General features: G+C 41.2%; 1 protein-coding gene across 1 annotated transcript in view; it reads left to right on the top strand.

Annotated features, from left to right (window-relative positions):
• Positions 1-12,939, top strand: part of BMPER (BMP binding endothelial regulator) — a 190,351-nt gene that overhangs the window by 153,599 nt on the left and 23,813 nt on the right. The gene's annotated exons all lie outside the window — the stretch shown is intronic.

Below are 12,939 nucleotides of genomic sequence, written 5' to 3'. Positions count from 1 at the left end.
AACTTTATCACACACACACACACCCTTCTTTCAATCAGCAGTCTTCCTCTATCAACAATCCTTATCACCTGAAGAAGCTCTATGAGCATACCGTTGTAAATGTATAGGCTTTCTTCAGAGCCAGAAATGAATGTGTGTAGGTCAGAGTGGGTCCTACCGCCAAACGTCCTGCCACACACTTGGACTGAATGATTGAAAAACTACATAGTGGTTCAGTGATCTGTGTACCTGTAGCAGAGAACACCTAGATTCACCTCAGTGAAGGGAAGTTTAAATTACAGACTTAGGTGTGCATATTGAATATTACAGACTTAGGGGAGCATATAACATTTATTTATTTAAATAATATTTGTCCCATTCCTCAGCCAAAAAGGTTCCAAGGTTGGCTTTCAATTAATCCGCAAAAAAGACAGTCCCTGCTCACAGGTCTGCAATCGGAAAAGATTATTATTAGCATCTGCATTTAAAAATGAAGGTGGACTTCCAGGGAAGGTTAAATAAGTCCCAGTGCAAGTAATAGGTCATAAGAGCACAGTTATATGTTTGTCCCACAGTGACCTCAATGTAAGGGTATTTAGGCTTCTTTGAGACGTACCCTATATTTTAAAGTGCAGATATTAATGGCTTCCCTTTTTATTCATCTGATATGAATAAGTTCCCTGGGGAGAACCAAATTTGAGATTTATCTTACATGCACCAGTGGAAACACATAATTTCTCAAGGCTGTTTGGGGAAGACTACATATCCAAGAATGTCCATTCATCCAGTGAGGGGATGTCCACTCCTCTTTCCTGACCTCATACTCTGGGAAACTGTGCCCCTCCAAATTACAAAGAAGGCACCATCTGAGTAGTAGTTCAGTACACCTCAACATATATTTCATCACCAAATGGCCAATCGCAACCAAATTTACATGGAATACCTAAGCACAACACTGGGATAAATATATTTTAAAGAATACTAGCTGACATGAATTCATCCTAATAGTACTGATAAGACAGCTGTGAGAATGCCTTGTTTAGTATTACATTCCTTAAACATATTTTATCCACTCTACAATCAAAATGATTGCCCTAGCTGGAACAGAGATATCCTGCCGGTATCTGCATTTTGTAGTAAACTGGGATTTAAAAAGTATATTGAAGTATAATAACATAGGAAAGAGGGCTGGGATTCATGAGAGTGGTTTTGTCTTGGGTATATACATTATCAGCTTGTCTTTAGTGAATACCTCAGCAAAAGCTGTGCATTACGTTTTCCTGAATATATAACATGAGACACTTCATCTTTAAGACTTTGCTTAGCAATCCCCTTGATAGCTTGTAAATTTTAACATAGAACTCCTCTTTTCCTCCAAATCACACAGGAACTGTAATCTGAATGGAAGTAGCAGGGACAGGATGAATCCCACCTCCACTGTTTTTTCTTTTCAGTACAGATGTGATACTGGTGACACACATGTATAGACTTGTGGACTCCCCAGAAAGAGGCATTTCTCCCAGGCTCTTTCCCAAAGTGAATTGTTAGCCTGCCTAGAACAATATATACTAGTGCAAAGAGTTCATGTAAATTTTGTCAAATATTTTAAAACTTGGAAGGCTTCTCTAAAAGATGGATTGCTGCACTTTTGGGGTTATAGCAAGCGTCTATAATTTTGAGCCCTACCAAGCAGAATATAGTCCATCAACCATTCATGTTGTTGTGATTGACTGCATCCTTCTGTGATCCTTTTCCAACTTGAACGCAGTGCTGTTTAATTGCCTTTTGGATCCTGTCTTTCCCATCTATCTACATTCCTAAGTATTATAGTGGGGTGGAGCTGGTAAGAAAGTCGCACTTTAATGCTACTTTGAGTATCTAGTAGTGGTTGAGATTTCCTTAAATATCATACTTCATTACAGAGGGTCTTGATTTGCAGGAATAGGTCAGTCACAATAAGAAGCAGAAGAGATTCTCATATCAGATCTCAAATTTATATAAAATATGGAATACTGCCATCAAATAATGGCAGCATAAACACAGAGAAAAACACCTGGAGTTGTAATGGAATCATATTTCTAATTTACTTCCAACTCAGAGTCCAAAATTTTAAAGTTGGTTTCATGGTGATCTCCTAGAGGACATCAATTGATGCAACGCACACACTTTTGGCAGAAAAGCAGTGTTTTCAAATGTGATCTCATGGCTGAATCCTCAACAGGTCTTGGTCACTTTTCCAAAAGACTGCCACCCAGAGCCAGTCTTTTAAGAGGGAGAGAGTGGGTGCACTGAATCTAGGTCTCATCTTGGAGCAGTCCCAAATCTTTGTATTCTCATTATGCTGGAAGGCTATCAGTTGTGCCCATTTGTGAAGAAGTGATACTAGAGCTATACAAACCCATGTAAAAGCAGTGGTCTGAAGAGACCACCAGTTCTGGGTTTAAAATATTTAGATATATGTCATGATCCCTTATCTTCAATAAACAGGCAGCCCTTTCTTTAATAATATATTAAAAATATATACTGCTTATAAAATCCCCAAATTGGGGCCTAACTGTGTAACACTACTGATGCGAAATTAAATGCCTTTGACATGGGATTGGGGGATAGTCACTGGTAGTACAGCTCACAGGGAGGATGATTTTATGCCTTCCCTCCCCAGCCACAAACTTAATAACTCCCTGCACAGCAATTACCATTAGAAACAAACTCCCATTGGCACCAGTAGGATTCCCCCTCCTAATTGCTGCACCAGGGGGTGATTTTTACTGGGATCTTAGCTGGGGATGGAAAGCTTAAATCTCCCTTTGCCGCATGCAGTGATGCCAATGACAGTCGCTCCTCCTTGCACTGATTTGTACTATTTAATTACCAATTAAATTACAAGAACAATGTAATTGCTAGTCACAGTGTCAGCATCACAGCTAGCTAAGCCCTTAGACTATGGGATTTGCTGTCACCTGCTCCAACAAAACAGTCCAAGTATTGTCATACTGGATCACAACAGTGGCTCATCTAGCATGTCAGTATATCTCCATCTGTGGCTAGTTTGAGAATGGGATCATGTGGCCAAGATACTTCTTTCAATATCTTTAAAGTTAAGGATGTAAGGTAGGTTCCAGGTTGAATATTGAAGCACCTATATAAATATCACTGGTTGAAATTTTCAGACATAACTAATGGTGCCGGCTGTTGGGGCTCTGATGCATGCAAATACCGTCAGTCTGGTTCAGCTGAACTATGTATGTATGTATTTCTTTATTAGTGATACTAATAAAATGAAATAAATCCTCGAGCTATGGCTAACTGCACTTGTGGATAGACCCCATTGTTAGAGGTAAAATTGCCGTTTTGTCGAACCACAAAGATAGGGACATAATTAACTTGAATGACAAATTTTGACTAAAAGAAGAATTCAGATCTGTGTAGAGATGGCGTAATACTCTGGGCCTACTTTGCTTTAAAAGGCTTTAAAGGTCATCAGTGTGTTTGTTGCTTTACAGATCAGCACCTGCCTCCAAAGAGCTTACATTCTACACTTTGGCAAAGCAGGAAACAACTGAAGGAAGAAAGGCAACAGGTTATGGATTTGTATAAATCCAGTTACACAGACATAATCTTCGTTTCAGTTGAGGATGAGAAATGAGGGTCTAGACTGGGGTAGGCCACCTTTTGGGGCCCCATGGACACATTTGGCAATTTGAGAAACTGTTGTGGGCGGTCCACAAAATGGCTGTCATAGGGGCCATGGGTAATCCCAAAGGAGAAGTAACTTGCCCAAAAGTGTAAGTACAAAGCAGAGGTTGGATCTGAGTCCCCAAAATGTTACTCTTTTAAACCCACCTTTTTCAGATGCAGCTGAAAGGTATATGTTAATTTTAGACTGTAAGCCATATGGCAGATTGTCTTGTTTTATTCTGTACAGCGCTATGAACATTGAGGCACTTTATAAAACAACAACAACAAGTGGGAGGGGTTGGGCACTTTGGTGGGCACCAAGAGAAGTGTCCGGGGAGTAGGCATTCCAAGAGACGTAGAGCTGTTGCAACTCCAATTCTCTCTCTCGCCCTCTTCCCGATACTGTCTAGTTTTGCCCAATGTGTACATGATGTCATCATGCTTTGTGTTTTCCTGCTCCTCTCCAGTCATTGGCTGTCAATGATAGGGCCAGGGAAATGCACAACATGATACTACATTATGTGTTGTCACATCTAAAATTAGCTATTATCAGGAGGAGAGGGAAAGCGAAACAACTATTATTATTATTATTATTATTATTATTATTATTTATATAGCACCATCAATGTACATGGTGCTGTACAGAGTAAAACAGTAAATAGCAAGACCCTGCCGCATAGGCTTACATTCTAATAAAACCATAATAAAACAATAAGGAGGGGAAGAGAAAGCAAACAGGCACAGGGTAGGGTAAACAGGCACTGGGTGGGGTAAAACTAACAGTATAAAGTCAGAACAAAATCAAGTTTTAAAAGCTTTAGGAAAAAGAAAAGTTTTTAGCTGAGCTTTAAAAGCTGCGGTTGAACTTGTAGTTCTCAAATGTTCTGGTAGAGCGTTCCAGGCATAAGGGGCAGCAGAAGAAAATGGACGAAGCCGAGCAAGGGAAGTAGAGATGTTGGTGAGAAACATGGCATCAGAGGAGCGAAGAGCACGAGCGGGGCAGTAGTGTGAGATGAGAGAGGAGAGATAATGTCTAGTTAAACCCTAAGGAGTTATGCGTCTTAGACATGCTTCACCAAGCAAGCCAGTGTTCAAATTGCTGCACTGGCACAATGTGTCAAAACATGACCTCAGGCCAAGATTTATAAGCTTGCCACGGGCAGGTACTGAAGCACAAATGTTTACATTCAGGTTGTCAAGAACCACGTGAACAAGCATATCAACTGTTGATCTTGGCATCCCACTTTTTAATTCTTCAAGTAATGTTTCCTCAGATCCTCTCACCCAGGTTTTCATGCATTCACGACAAAGCCTACAACAAGGCCTTGTAACACTGAGCATTGGAAGCAGTGCCCTGGCTCTGAACTTCACATCAAGGTTTCCATTGGCTGTCCGGCTTGTATCCACGTAGAATTATCCATTGGCTCGTTGCATCACTTAGTCTCTGTTGCCCATCTAATTGGCAGTGGGCAAAAGCAACTTGTGTGTGGAGCTCTAAGCCCACTCTTTGGAGTGGTGCTTTCTGGCAAACTCTTCACACTGATCTTCTGTTGGGTTTTCAGCCACTGGGAATTTTTGAGGGGGACAGTTGAGGAAAATGTTTACACAGGTTAACATCCTGTTCAGTTTGATTACTGCTGTGCAGAGGTTAGCTCCAGGCTCCTGAGCCTCTGAGAGTTGTGAAAGGGATGTATAGACAAGAACAACAGCTGGACGCCTGATCTGGAAATCACAAATAGTAACTTGTTTGTCACTTTCCAGACCCCTGGTGCATATATTTTCTGACTTGCTTTTTGCTTGTGTTTGTGATATCTGGATGAGACAATGAAATGGATTTGGAGTGTAATTGCTTGAGCTTTGCTCAGTGGCTTTTCTTTTAGTGCCCAAGGGATTTTCTGAGGAAGGTTTTGGGGGAAAAGTCCAATAGACGAGCCAACGGTGTTGGCCTTGTGTCTTTAGTATTTACAAAATAGTCTAAATGTACTGGAGTCGACAGTCCCTTGGAGATGAGGCTCCGAATTTGAGTGACAAGCACAGGAAAATGGACTAACTTAATGAAGTACTTTCTTATGATTATTTCCACATTAAAATAAAATAAAGCTCTTCTGCTCATATCATTGATAGCCCTTCCCCATCTCATATATGTATTTGTGTAGAGAAAGAGAGAGTGACTATCAAAATTTTGGTGAATGCTGGCATTTCTGCTTGACTGCTAATGATCCCAGGCGAGTTTTATGAATGTCTGATTTTTCTCACTTTTCAAACATATACCAATGAATGCTGATATTCACATTTAGATAAACTTGTAAATAATGGGTGTTTTTCTCAGAGTTGGACAGTCACAAAATTTAACTGGAACATGCGTATGTCAACATTCTACAGGTTTTGGACATCCATTGTAATACATGTATAATTTCAGTCTTTTTTCAGGGTCGAAGGGCACCATTCCGAGAAACTCAGAAACCTATCCCAAACCTATGATAGTTAAAAGTACATGCGGTCATTAAATAACTCACTGAAGTGTTCCACCTGTCCTGTCTTCAAAGAGTATGGAATACATGGGTGAAAACACAAGGGAGATAGAGCAGGTATCTCCTTTCTTTAATTTGAGGTGGGGATTAATTTGGGCTGCTTTATGTGTCACCTCAACCTGCAGTTCCACATCACATGTCTCCAATTTCAAGCTTGCAGCTCCTCGCCCTCAACAGCCTCAGAATTGATTATCGTCACAGACATATATCGGTTTTGTGATTGTACCTTTCATCTAATTTCAGTGACATTTGTCCTTATATAAAAAGAAGCCACTCTTCCATTGTTTTTTCTCCCTGTAATTTGACAACAGCTCATAGAGAAGGGCCCACAGATTATTTGTTCTACAACTTCCATCATCCCTATGCTGGCTAGGCCTGATGGGAGTTGGAGTCTTCTGGATGCCCACCCCTGACTTAGGGCAAAACAGTCACTACTCAGCCTTCCTGAACCCAACGCAAAAGGAGCTTTCTGGTCTGCTGCAAAATCTTTAAAGGGCCTGGGACCAGTGTATGTTAGGAAGTGCCATTTCTATAGCTCTTGGATTGGATCCAGATTTAGGTCTGCAAAACTGGTCTGATGGAAGGGGACATCCCCACCCCCTCTTCCTCAGTGCAGCTCTACCAGTCCCATGACATAAGGGTTGCAGGGCCCTGGTGAATGGGGTGAGCTGTGGTCTTGGGGAGAGTACTTTGGGTACTGTTCCTGGCCCTGGAATTGTAAGGTATGCTTAAGCATGGAGTTGGCCTTCTAGGAAATGAGACTGCTGCCTGTAAATAAGTGCTGAGTTGATTATTTATTTATTTATTCATTCATTCATTAAAACATTTGTATCCCACCCTATTATCATTGGGAACTCAGGGTGGCGTACAGATAAAATCAGAACTATATGAACATAATTAGCTGAAAAAGTATTAAATTGTAACCATTTAAAACCGGCAGAATTTTTTTAAAAGTAATAAAACAATTAAAATAAATTAAAGCTATGTGTAACCATGGAGAATTTAGCCCTTGAAGGCTTTGATCAAAAGCCATGTTTTAACTTGGAACCGACACGAAGCCAGTGTCGGCACCAATTGGGACTCCAAGGGGAGGTTATTCCACAAGCAAGGTGCCACAACAGAGAAAGGGAAGTCTACATTTATAATACAGCACTAAAGCAGGAACTGCTCTTTTGCGTGGAGGCCACACAACATGTGTAATAGCAAAAACGAGTCAGACCCACCCTGGCTAAGTATCAATTGCTTCTCAGCAGTCCTGAGTTCCTTCTGCTCTTTGAGTACAGCGCTTTGTTTCCTGTCCTGAAAACCGTATTGTCGTGTGCTGAAAACAGGTGCTGTGGTTTAATCCAGAGGCAGCTGACTTTTGGGTGCTCTTTGAAGTGTTCCTCCCACTGTGTCTTCTCTCACGCGGATGTCATGTGGTTTAATTAATTTGGGATAAGTTCTGTGACCTTTGAATAAAAGACATTAGGGATACTCCAGAAATATTGTAATTGTAGCATAGCTGGTGGTCTGTGCAGATGTTCTTGTCGCTGCAGAGCTACTTAATGGCTTCCTACAGATGTTCCCGTGAGCACGCATGTGTATCTTCTTTCCGTCTTCATTTATGACACCCAAGACCTATTTCTTAATTTTTATTTTTATCATTGCTGGATGTTTAATCACAAACAGCAGAAGCAAGGAAAACATTCCCTGGACTAGCAGTGTGGGTTTCCTCACCTTTTTATTTAGATTGTGGATGCTGCGTAGGCAGGAACTTCCCTCCTCAGTGGCAAAGCTCTTGCCACAAACAACTACATCTGCAGATGTTTTCTATGTCTCTTTCTACTTTTGTGTTCCATTTCCTCTTGTGGTTTCCATTCCCACAGTGCCTGATTCATGGGACTCTTCCTCTCCTGCGAGTGCCATGCGACATATGTCATTTTTTTAAAAAAAATTTTTGCCATCCTCTGGCAAATGTGAGGATGGTGAAGTCCAGATGAGTTCAAGAGCTCTGCCTTCCTGACTCTTGTTCCCACTGCTGATGCTGAAGTTTATGTTTCAGGAGCTGAAAGAGATCGCTAAAGGGCTCAGGTTGCTGTCAAGCATTGTATTTTCCCCCCCACCCAGAAGCACATGTGCATTTCATGGGAATAAGTGCATCCTCTTCTTGAGAATTCCTTCATGACAACCTCACCCATGGTCAGCTTGCAGTGCTGGCAAAACCCAAGTTTATAACCCATATTTATAACTCGTGTAGTCATCCAAAGTGGCCTTTCAAAATATAAAACCCTAAAAATAAATAAATTATGGGAAGTCCCCCAAAATGTTTTTTTTTTTTAAAAAAAAATACAGCATCAAATCTGGGAAAAATAGATTTTACAACAAGAAAACTGTAATTTATGCACACTGTGGTGCTCTGGCAAAAGAACAGACATTGTGCATCTTTACCGCATATTTCTTAGAGCAGTTGCTCACATAATTGGGCTGTAATTAATTTCACTCGTGATTTCTGCTGTTCTACTTTGCAGAACACCCTTTCCTCCTCCTTCACGCTACAGGCCCTTTGGGAGTGGTTGTGAGGCTTGCCAGACACCAATCTGACGATATATATTCCCTTGTACTGTCTGCATATATGATTTTGCTTGTCGCTCTGCCTGTAGGAGATCAGCACCTGGACTGAAGACAATTGGCTAAAGTTTAAGCAGAGTAAGTTAGGGCTGATGATGATGAGAAGGGGCAGACAGACAGAGAACCCAGCCAAGCCTCCGACAGTGCTATCCATCAAGGGTATTTGGCCTCCAAACGTAGGCATGACATGAGTGCGTACCTGGTAATCAGGCTTCATGTCTAAGGCAAAGCAGCTGCAACCTCAACTATGTTGGATGGATTCAACTTCACAGTAACAGATATTTCTGACATGTGTTTCTCAAAACGTTTCTTTATAGGTAGCTTTTCTTTAACTTGACAATGCAGTTTCAAATCCTTTATTTATTTATTTTTAATTCCACAGCTTAGTGGCTGGTTGATTTGACTTAGCAACTCTTTTGGTTCTTTTATCCCTCACCATGAGAATTCATTCCATCCCTTTTGTCTCCCAGGCCACTGATGTCTTTCAGTCCTTTTTTTTAAAAAAGACATAATTCAATTTGAACTGAATTGTTTCTGTTTGTTTTATTGTTAATTTCTACAGCATCTTCGACATGCAAGCTGCTAGGTCTGGTTCTCTGGTTAGTCTTCATAACAGGCTTGAGATACAGATTACTATTACTATTTCCATCTTCAGGGCCATCCCAAGACATTTTGCTTTTCGACACAAAAGACAAGATGGCACCCCCTTCCCTTCCATGAACATAAGCGAATTGGACTGGCAGTAGAGTCATTCTTTCAGTCTGGCAATGGATCAGCATCCTCTACCAAATCTGAAGGCAGCAGAATAGCTTGGGGGCATAGGACAAGCCATAAGGCCCACAGCTCTCTCTAACACCTTGCTGCTGCCGCCGCTGCCGCCATCTGGGACAACTGTCTCGGGCCTTAGCTAGACCTAAGGTTTATCCCTGGATTATCCAGGGGTCAAACGTGTTCATCTAGGTGACACACAGGGGATCCAGTGCTCAGGCAGGAGCAAAACCTGGATGATCCCAGGATAAACCTTAGGTCTAGCTGTGGCCTCACTCTGCCTAATGGTAGGGCTGGCCCTGCCCATCTCATCGCCAAGTAAGCTACTAAGACCAACATCACTTACCAAAAGTTATTTATTGAATCCATGTCCATGGAAATGAATGTAATGTCATCAAAATTTATCCAGAAATCCCGTTGATTTGAGTAGGGTTTACTTCCTACTGAATTAAATATGCGTAGGATTGCAGTCCAAGTTTCCCAACCTACCACTCCAGGGAGAACAGTTTTTCAAAGTTTTTCTTCCGTGGTAAACGTTTAACTGCCCTAGAAAAGGCAAGGGACAGGAAAAGTTAGGACAACCTCTCTAATCTCAATGGTTATGAAGTGCAATGTGTTTTTCATCCATCAGCTAACATTTTGCAATAATAAAAGTTAGAGTAGGTATAACACATCCACTGTTATTCTACAGTTATTCTTGTTTCTTCACATCATCTACACTTAAGTCTGTTTGGGCTGAGCATGATAAAACATTGCCAGCTCGTGGCAATAATTCTCCTTTCATGTGTAGGATGTGTGACAGGAACCTAGAGTTGCTAATAAAGCACTGGTTCTTAAAATATTTTTCTGAGGTTAATATTAGTGCTACAGAGACCCAGGACTTAACAGCAATGGTGAAATTTTCAGTACAAAAGCTTGCTCACCTCAGAAGCTTCAAGTTGTGCTCCAACGTATGTTTTGAACCATGCAAATATCAATTTCTTCTTTGCAATGCTGCTTAGTGTGTGTTAGAAATAAGGATCTAGTCCCTATGAAGACCAAAGTCTGGAGCCAGAAAGTGGAACTGAGATAAAGTCAAGAGCATGAGACAGGCACATGCTTGTGGCAATATCAGACTCTTAGACTTATGTGGAGAGATAATGAATGCATTGTGCAGGCCACTGCCTTGTTTTCTTGTGACCTTACTAACTGGAATAGATAATGGGAAAGCAAGCTGTATTGAGCTATGATTAAAGATGGGGCTCACAGACACCCTTAGCAACAGGAGCACACAGACCAGATTCTAGGTGTCCTCCGCCATCTTGTATTAATGCTGAAGTAAGCAGGAAATGAATAAAGGACAGCGTCCCATTCCCTCATGCCTGGCTGACCCAGATCTTCTCATGGGATCCAACTTTGAAGCCAATACCAAATTATATGGTGGCAGGGCGTCCGGTTTATAGACCAACAATTCCAGTTCAGTTGCTGCTCAACCATTTCATTTACTGTACTCGTTGCAGCAGATCACAATATGGCTCAAAGTACATAGCAGAAAAATAAGAAATACCTTGTACTGTTCTCTCTAGATCCCAGTACACTTACATGCTTGATATCACCTCCCCTTTTCCTCGTTCTTTTGTTTATTCTACTTAAAATTATCCATTTATGATGCGATTTTCAAAGCCATTACGTGAAGTTACCTCTAACTTTAGTTTTCTTCTGTGCCTTTCATAATGTACCTCTATGAATGATATTTGATTCTTCTTTAAAGGGTAAACTGTTTTATTGAAGATAACTGGTAGAAATTAGAAGAACATTTGCATCTTCTCTGTTGGTTTTCAATTCAAGACAGCAGTAACTCTTTGAGGAATAAAATAGGCTTCTTTACTGGCATAATATAATACAGACCTTCCTGAAAGGAAGATGGAATTGGCACTGAAAACAACAAAATACTTAATGGAAACCCTAGAAAAAGAATATTAGAAACCTATATACTTCAGTTTTAACTTATACTATTTTTAATGCATTCTCTTCCCCTACTTTTCAAAATTAAATGGGCTTAGGCAGGTCCAATCTGTTTGGATTGGTGGACACATTTGGAATTTAGAGAGTGTTGTGGGTGCTCTCACAAAATGGCTGCCATGGGGTGGGGCTTGCCAATTCATAAACTGGCTGCCATGGTGGGTGTGGCTAGTCAGAAAACACTCTTTGCCAGAAGGCAAATTGGTGAGACTAAAACAAAAGCTCTTCAGTTCTAAAACACAAACCCACGGCTTTGAACCCAAATAACGATGTTATTGGAGGGTATTAAGCAATGTCTGCAGCACACAGCTAAAGAAATATTTAATTTTAAAAATATTAAGAAACAAAATAAAAATCAGGAGTGCAGGGACCCTGGCAGGCACCAAGACCAAAATCCTTTAAATCAGGAGTGGCTGTTGAAGTTGTATGGCATATAGAAATGGCCTCTACAACCGAGGAAGGCCATGTGCAGATACTGTAAGTCAGAAGGGAAACTGCATCCGCATTGTGCAGGTGCATGTCTGCTGGCTGACCAGGCTTGCCCAGGACAGGATTAAAGTCTTTATCCTGTGCTCATGCTGAGTACTAGGGCGATCATTTAGAAATCACCAAGGGGAAAAAAAGGGGCGGGGAAGCGAACTGATTTTCGTAAAGTGTGCTTATGGTATTTATATGCACAGATGCAAATTTAGAAATGATTATTATAAATTGAATAGAAATAGAGTACCTCTAGTTATAGTGGGGAAGATTGGTGAGCTGTGTGCCTTGCTCAGCCTGTTGTCCAGGTGCTGTTGAAGGGCATCTTTCGGTCCCAGCTCTTCCTTCTGATGGCTCCTGATGGTTAAATGGGACTTGCACTGGGCAGCCCTTTAAATAGAGGATGGCTTCAAAATAGAGGATTGTCCTTTGTAAAAGAGGACACATGACCACAGTACGAGAGCACATCTGACTAGTCAGTAAACATGCCCCCCCTATGTTGGTGACCCATATGCCTCTTGGCTTTTGTTGTCATCTCGTCATACTTGCCAATAAGGTGATGGCCCCCTCCTCCACACTGGTTGCCACTAATTGGTAGTGGTATCTTTCTACATCCCCCTGTGGGCCACTGTGGTTTCAAATTCTTCTCAAGTAATTTCACTTTACGTAGCATTCAGTGTCAACTGAGACCTGAGTGAAAGCCCCCTGAGCAATCACACTAGCATTTCTGACAGTGCAACCCTGTCCAGGTTTTCTCAGAACCCTGTCCATGTTTACTTCAGGATTGGAACTTGAACGTCTTTTAGCTTCTCTTGGAATTCCTCGGAGGAATGTTATCCTCCTGTCAACTCTTGATTCCTGTCTGTTCCGGATCATGAATCTCTCCTGCAAAATC

Source organism: Elgaria multicarinata, chromosome 1, assembly GCF_023053635.1.
Source record: "Elgaria multicarinata webbii isolate HBS135686 ecotype San Diego chromosome 1, rElgMul1.1.pri, whole genome shotgun sequence".
Lineage (NCBI taxonomy): Eukaryota > Metazoa > Chordata > Lepidosauria > Squamata > Anguidae > Elgaria > Elgaria multicarinata.
Note: the sequence above shows the minus strand (reverse complement) of the source record. Positions and strands in the feature narration are given on the sequence as shown.